We start from the raw sequence: 8,181 nt of genomic DNA on the forward strand, positions 1-8,181 counted from the left end.
GTAAAAATGATAAAAAAAATATGGTTTTACTGGGTATTCTCCGGGTCTGGTTCATGTAGTTCTTATTGGGTCTGGGTATTTTTTCCTTATAGTGGATCTGATTATACCCAGGTCCGGAGCCAATACCATACCCAAAAACTGGGTCCAAGTCTGGTACCACCTCGGTTCGAACCAAACCTGATGCGTTGACACCCCTAGGTATGATCCAGTTCAAACTTGAATTGGATCTGGTTTGAGTTAGAAGCACAAGGTCTGAGTAGTATATGGACCTCAGTATGGCTTAAAAGGTTTCATATTAGTCCCGTGGGTCCGATCTTAGACCTGAAATCTGCTTAAGATCCACTATTTTCAGTTGAATGTTATGTCAAGGATATATATATATATATATATTGGACATATATATACATATTGGACATATTTGTCACATGCTCAGGCAGTTAGACATGTTTGCAACTTAATAAAACGGAATAGAAACATAGTTTGTTTCTTGTTTATTTAACTGGTGGAGTTGGTGAGTCAAGTCTTGGCTCAGCCATGGTCAAGACAACGGTCAAGTTGACCGCATTGGACTGTCAAAGCTATTACAGTACATTTTTTGTCATACTGAACATGACCAAGTGATCATGAGCTCTCCTGTAATTCATGCAGGCTAACCAATTGATGATTAAGTAAACGCAGTGGTATTACTTGTATCCTCTTTGTTCCTGAGCATGTTGGTGTCTCGTCTTTCTCATATAAAAGGAAATGAGAAAAGTCATTAATACTAAGCATGTTCCTATATGAACTATCTTGCCCATTAAGATCAGTTTTCCTTGAAGGACCGAGAAACCGCCCCCCGAGTAAGAGACCTGGTCCTGTCATACCTACGGTCGCTTCTCGAGCAGCATAAAATCATGGCACACCCCTCGCTCCCAGAGAACTACCAGCTTGAGCTTGTGCAAGGGGGTGATGCCCATGGGATTTGAACGTAGACTGCCCATCTAGCGGCTTAGCCCTCCCTCCCCCCCCCCCCCCATGTCAAACCCTTTGGAGCTAAGGGATGCACATATTGAGTATAAAATTCATAACTTTTTGTCAACTTGAGTGCCTTTAACTGACCCACCTAGCCACGTGTGTGGAGCCCTTGTGAACATAGGCTTGACATTGATGGCTCAAAGATCACAAATCCATAAGTGGACCATGAGGTGGGTTAATTAACTATTTGCACTTTGTAATCTTCCTTTTTCTTTTCCTAAAGTGGTAAAGTGGGAAGAACCTATGCTTGACAATGGAATCATTTTACTAACAGGGGCTCTGTCTGTTTGGTAGGAGCAGTTTGTGTGTGATGGGATGTTGCGAGTTCGAACCCCACTGGTATGGGTGGTTGAATAACTGCCTGGTTGTATAGTCACCTGTAGAGTTTGTCTACTGGAAAGGAGGGGGCCTTAATCCCGGGCTTGATCATAAAAAAAAAAAAGAAAACGACCTGGAACCTGACCGATTTGGTATTTCCATTCAGATCCATATCCAATATACTTGTGCTTTTTACGGGAAAAGGGGACAAAAAGGATAAGTTGGATTTAGACCTTCCCATAATAATAATAATAATAATACTATGAGAAATTCTATTTAGGGGCTAACCTTTTGGCTTTAATTTCAAAATGTAGGCCTCACATTATGAATTTCCTGACCTGGAAACTGCCAAATGAAGACCTATCCTTACCATTATCCATTAATTTGAGGTTAAATCTCCGTTAAATTGAATTAAATGACAATAATACCCTTCTCTTTTCTATGAGGGTAAATTAAGTACTTTTCAACTCCAAAAGACAATAGGGAAACTAAAAGGGAAATTCAAGTTTCCCAAGATGTAATTTAACATGAGGCCTGTAATTGACAGTTTCCAAGAATCCTGTGGATAATTAATATCAGGAAATTCAGAAACATAAGGCCTATTTTTGAAATTAGGGACAAAAGTTGATTCCTAGATGAAAATTTTCCCTAATAATAATTTGAAGGTCTGGACTCTGGTGGGGTCTAATCCACATCAGACAACTTTATGTTATTATATCTGTTTGGTAAATCATTTATTTAATTATTTTGGGAGACATGAATCTCTTGTTTTTTATTGAACAGAAAGGCTGTTGGAGCTTTCTTTGTTACTTTTAGCCATAAATATTCAATGACACGCGGTCACATGCATCTAGTTATTGCTTATTTTTAACCAATACATCGAACTTAGTTATTGAGTTTAAAAAACAATTTCTTCTCAGGTTGTCCAGTGAGAGAGGAGTGAAGTATGCCTGTTTATGTCAGCATCACTGATATTTTGAATTTATAAAATTGCAATAATTTAAACCAATAAAATTTTCCAATACAATATGATTTTTATTGGTTTTTATCATGATTTTTGCTGGTTTTATATCCTTAATAGATATTAGAATTTATCATTATCATGGTATTTTTCTAATTTTTTAACTTGTATATACCTAGATTTTCCTTACATTTCTCAAAAGAAAAAGCTCAATCCATCATGAGATTTTACTATGCTGAGAAAATCTGAGATTTGTGACCATGACGCCATCAAATAATAGAGGCATGACATCATGGTTTTGTATTATTCTAGACCAGTAGACAACTGTTAACCGGGGCCCACTTGGTATTATTTTTGCTGGGGGCCCCAGTCTTGGTAACCATAATGCAAGCAATAAATCCAATCTAACACCGAGGCCTTTCATGAGATCCAAGGACTGCTAAAAGTTTAAGTATTATTGATAAGGGGTCCACAGGGGGGCTTTATTTTTTCTCAGACTATCTTTTTTTAATGATTAGGAGCTCTTGTCTAAGCAAGGAAAACCCCCGGGTGAGGCCCCACAACCACTCTGTCTTTAGAAACTATGGACACACTCTGGTACCAGCAGGGTTTGATTTGGTGCCTTCATCTCAGCACCCTCATAACCACTCTGCTGGCCATCCGGGCGACCTCACTGTCATTGAGACTTGGAGATCTAATACCCACCAGAACCAGTTGGTCAAAATCTGTTTTATCTACTTCATATCTGTTAGAAAATGGAAGTTGACCCAAAACTAAATACTTGATTGTATAGGATTGATTTTCATCTTTCCCTTGGGTCATTGTGAGGCAAGTCATGAGTTTTCCCTACTCCAGATCTGCATATAATTCTGGCAAAAACATGTGGATTGAGGCCTACTTGCTTGACAACTAATTGGACCCTTTGTTATAGATGAATTTAATCTGTTTGGGAGGCAGTAGTTGGTGGGCGTTGGAGGGGATTTGCGGAATCACCAACTCTCACCGCTGTTTGAGAGCTTGTATATGGCCCATGAGATAATATGAGATTTGACAGCCCTAAATCCCTCTTATTTTTCAATTCCAACAATAATTTGTATTGGTTTCTCTTTTTTTTTTTCTATTACCCGCAAAAATCATGTATGGGATAAAAAAAAAATCTAGTCACCCTGCCATGCCTAGGGTTGTTGTCTGAAAAGCATAAAAATCTAAGGCTAGTAGGACCCATGTCCCAAAGGGCTTATTTTGGACATCGGCTTGCGCAAGAGAGGGATGCTCGCAGGATTTGAAACTAGACCGCTCGTTGGGCCCAATAACAATGACAATAAGAGGATGACAGCGACAAGGACGGTGATGATGATATTCATATCGGCCAGAATAATGATAAGGATCACTTTATGACATATAAAATGTGCGGTTGTTGGTTGCTCACAAATTGATGCTTCTGTTTATGTCAAACCAACGGTTGATAGTTGATACGATTGCATGAAGCCAATGATATAAGGAACAATGCTCATATAAAAAAAAATAGTTTAATGATGTCTTGACGTGAGCTTTTTGTTGAATATAATGGTTCTCTCTCTCTCTCTCTCTCTCTCTCTCTATATATATATATATATATATATATATATATGGGTAAATTTTGGCTATTAATGAGCTACAAATTATAGGTGCAGATGTATCAACTCAATCTAACCACATAAATATCTTCAGTCACTACAAAAAAAAACATTAATTAACAACATATTTTTTTGTCGCAAATTTACGATGGTTTAGCGAGATAAAGTTATTCGTCGCTAAAATTTCACTTATTTGCGAAATTAGCGATGTAAAACATTACATCGCTAATTAGCGATGTAAAACATTACATCGCTAATTAGCGATGCAATTTATTTCGTCTCACGATCCCTCACAACTTAGCGACGGATCAGCGGCAAAAAATTTTCGTGGCTACTCCGTCGTCAAGTAGCGACAAATTTTTTTCGTCATTAATTTCTTCGTAAATCCTTAATTTGAGTCATTTTCTTTCCCTTTCTGTTTCGTCTTCGCCACTCGTCGCCCATCGCACGTCGCCCACCGCCTGCCACCCACTGACCTCCCCCTTTGGCTCAAGTAACCCCCGACTCCCCTCTCTCTTTCCTTTTTCGCCAGGGAGGGGCCGAGCCTCCCTATCTCCCTGTCTTACGAGATGCGAGGGAGGGGCTCAGCGCTCTCTCCTGGGTTTTTTTTTCACCAGGGAGTGGTCGAGCCCCCACCCTATTTTTTTTTTCGCCAGGGAGGGGTCGAGCCCCCTCCCTGTCTCCTTGTCTTACGGGATGCGCGGGAGGGGCTCAACCCCCTTCTCTATTTTTTTCACCAGGGAGGGGCTAAGCCCCCTTCCTATTTTTTTTCGCCAGGGAGGGGTCAAGCCCCCTCCCTGTCTCCCTGTCTTACGGGATACGAGGGAGGGGCTCAGCCCCCTCTCTTGTTTTTTTTTTTCGCCAGGGAGGGGTCGAGCCTCCTCCCTGTACTGTTTTGTATATTTGTGCTATGTATGTACGTTGCTGAGCTAATTGCACGATACTCAGTGCTAAGCATCGCATGCGGCTAAAAATGCAATGCAAAAAGAAATAAGAAAAAAATACAAAGGCAAAAACAATGCAAATCGGGTAAATACCTGTGGTGATTTAGTGATGCAAGCGCATCACATGTTATTTAATTTCCTGGATGCAATACTTTTATGTTCACACACTCACTTAGTTGTGAATATTTATGACTGCTTTGATGGAGTTTGGAGATCATGCTGAACATGATTTTAATGTATGAAAATAGAAGTGTTCTTATTTTTTGAGTTTGAATTCCATGCTAGGCATAATAGTAGTTAGGGGGATATTGAAGTGTGTTTGCTGCAGGTACATGTTTGACATTGTTTTGATATGAATGATTTGAATGTATTGCAATATTTGATGTGTTTGTATTCATGCTTGTATGAAGTTATTTTTTATTTGATTATGCCTTCCATGTGAAATTATATCATGAAAACATGCTTAAAATGAATGTATCATTTTATGAAATATGATTTCATATTTCTAATCCTCGTGATGTGTATAAATATGATTTAATGGTGTTACATACAAAAATATTGAATTATCAATGCATGCATAATAGCCCATGGAATTGCATTTTATGTTAAGCATGTTTGTGGTATAGAGGGAGAAAAACTTTATGCATTAACTGAAACAAAAAAATTGCTCACAAACAATCACTAAACAAGAATTAATAGATTAATTAGATATTTGTTTCATCATAGCATTATTATGATTCTCTTTTAACTGGTGATGATAATATTCGTAACATTATAGGACAAAATGGCTGCAAATCATGAATAGATGTACCGTAGGATAGTTGATAATGAGGTATCACATGAATATATGGATGGTGTTGACAATTTTATTGAATTCACAACGGCAAGTGTCAGTACAGTGGATCCCACCGATCGGATCAGATGCCCCTGCACGATGTGTAAGAACAATCGATTTGTAGAACCTCATGGTGTTAGACATCACCTATACATGAAGGGTTTTGTTAGTGGTTATCAGAATTGGACGCTTCATGGTAAAGAATTTTGAAATAATTTTGACACACGGGTGGATGTGGTGCACGATAATCCATATGTGGATTTGATATTTGATGTCGCAGGACCAGAAATGGGTTCTGCTATGAGGCCTAGTGATGTACCAACCGGGGTAGAGGAAAAAGTAACAAATGATGCAGCTAGTAGATTTTATGACTTACTTAGAGATGTTGATGAGCCACTGTGGAATGGTTGTGAGAGTCACACTATCTTGTCTGCAGTTCTTCAACTACTGAATTTGAATTCATAGTATAATTTGAGTCAATCATGTTTTGACCGTCTGTGCTCTATTGTGAAGAGTATGTTGCCCAAAGATGAGAAATTACCAGAAAATCTCTATCGTGCGAAGGTTATGGTCAACACTCTAGGTATGGGGTATCAAAAGATAGATGCTTATCCAAATCACTGCATGTTGTATTTCAAAGATCAAGAAAATAGCAGATCATGTTCGTCATGTGAGCATCCTCGGTTCAAGCCAAAGACGAGAAGAAATTATAGCACGAGGTTAAAAGAAGTGTCATACAAATCACTCTGCTACTTCCCTCCCACCTTTAAATTACAACGACTATATATGTCTTCGAGGACAGCTAAACACATGATATGACATGCAAATAAAGGTCGTGGGACATCATTAGGTAAATGTCTTTATGTTATATTTAAATATAGGCATTTATTATGTTTTTCCTTATATGTTGATATAAACATTGTTACTTGTTAATCATATTTATAGGATCCCAGCTCAGTGATAGGCAAACTCAGCCTTCGTCTTCACGCAATGCTTCGATAAGTATATCATTTAAATAATTGTATACTTGATTAATTTAAATGTGCATTGTGTAAATTTCTAACTCATTGTTCTATAGGTGATGTTTCACCTACACATGACCCACCTACACCAGCTACTCACACACATCACGAGACAACGCCAGATGCAGGGTCTTCTTAGTGTGACACATGATGACTCATTTAAATAATGTATATCGATAGTCGACCGTAAATATTTCATTGTCACTTGTTCAATACTTATCTTATAAATAGTATAGGCATTTATTATGTTTTTGCTTATATGTTGATATAAACATTGTTACTTGTTAATCATCTTTATAGGATCCCAGCTCAGTGATAGGCAAACTCACCCTTCGTCTTCACGCAATGCTTCGATAAGTATATCATTTAAATAATTGTATACTTGATTAGTTTAAATGTGCATTGTGTAAATTTCTAACTCATTGTTCTATAGGTGATGTTTCGCCTACACATGACCCACCTACACCAGCTACTCACACACATCACGAGACAATGCCAGATGCAGGGTCTTCTCAGTGTGACACATGATGACTCATTTAAATAATGTATATCGATAGTCGACCGTAAGTATTTCATTGTCACTTGTTCAATACTTATCTTATAAATAGTATATATCGACAATCCATTGTTAATGTGTATCAATTCATGTGCAGTGCGAGGTTCGAGGAGCAAGAAGTAATACGAGAAATTAAAAAGTCACTACTGCAGCATCTTTCAGGACCGGTCGCGCAATGAAAAAGAGTACCCGACGAAGGTGTTGGAAAGATTAATGTCCTCATTCATGATATGCAATCGTTTATCATAACTAATGTGTTTCATATTTAATTTTTTGTTATACTCATGTGTGCTAACTTTCTAAAAGTATTTGTAGGCTTCTCATCGCTTCGCGACTGCGAACGAGGAGAAAGACGCGAGGGTAGTGTGGCAGAAGGTGGCTGCCAATCAATTTGCCGACATGCTACACAATTTAAAGACTGCAACAAAAAAAAACAGTTGGTGGGATAGATGATCTACTGCAGTGGAAGGGCCATGAGCCTTCTACTATCAGGAGAGATTATTGGGAGGGCATGTGCGATAAGTGGGCAAACAATGAATTTCAAAACCGCTCAGCAAAGGCTGCACAAAACCGAACGAAGATGCCCGATGCCCATCTACACAGGTGAACTAGGACTTTTGAGAGCTACCAGAAGAAAATGGTAACTAAAAATATATATATTATCAAATTTGTAAGTATTTATGCATACTTATTAATTAATTTTTTTATCATTTAACATTGCAGGAAGCAGAAAAAAGAGACATTGTGCCTTACAATGATGTGTTTGTTGAAACACATAAACGTAAGAGCACGAAAGATTTTGTATCAGAGAAGGCGAGAGCGACATCGGTATGTATTTATTGTATTAATAAATATTGCAATATACAAGTTATTATGAATTATGTTATCATAAACATTATGATTTTTAATTATTAA

This window comes from Nuphar pumila, chromosome 14, assembly GCF_984573655.1.
Source record: "Nuphar pumila chromosome 14, dmNupPumi1.hap1.1, whole genome shotgun sequence".
Lineage (NCBI taxonomy): Eukaryota > Viridiplantae > Streptophyta > Magnoliopsida > Nymphaeales > Nymphaeaceae > Nuphar > Nuphar pumila.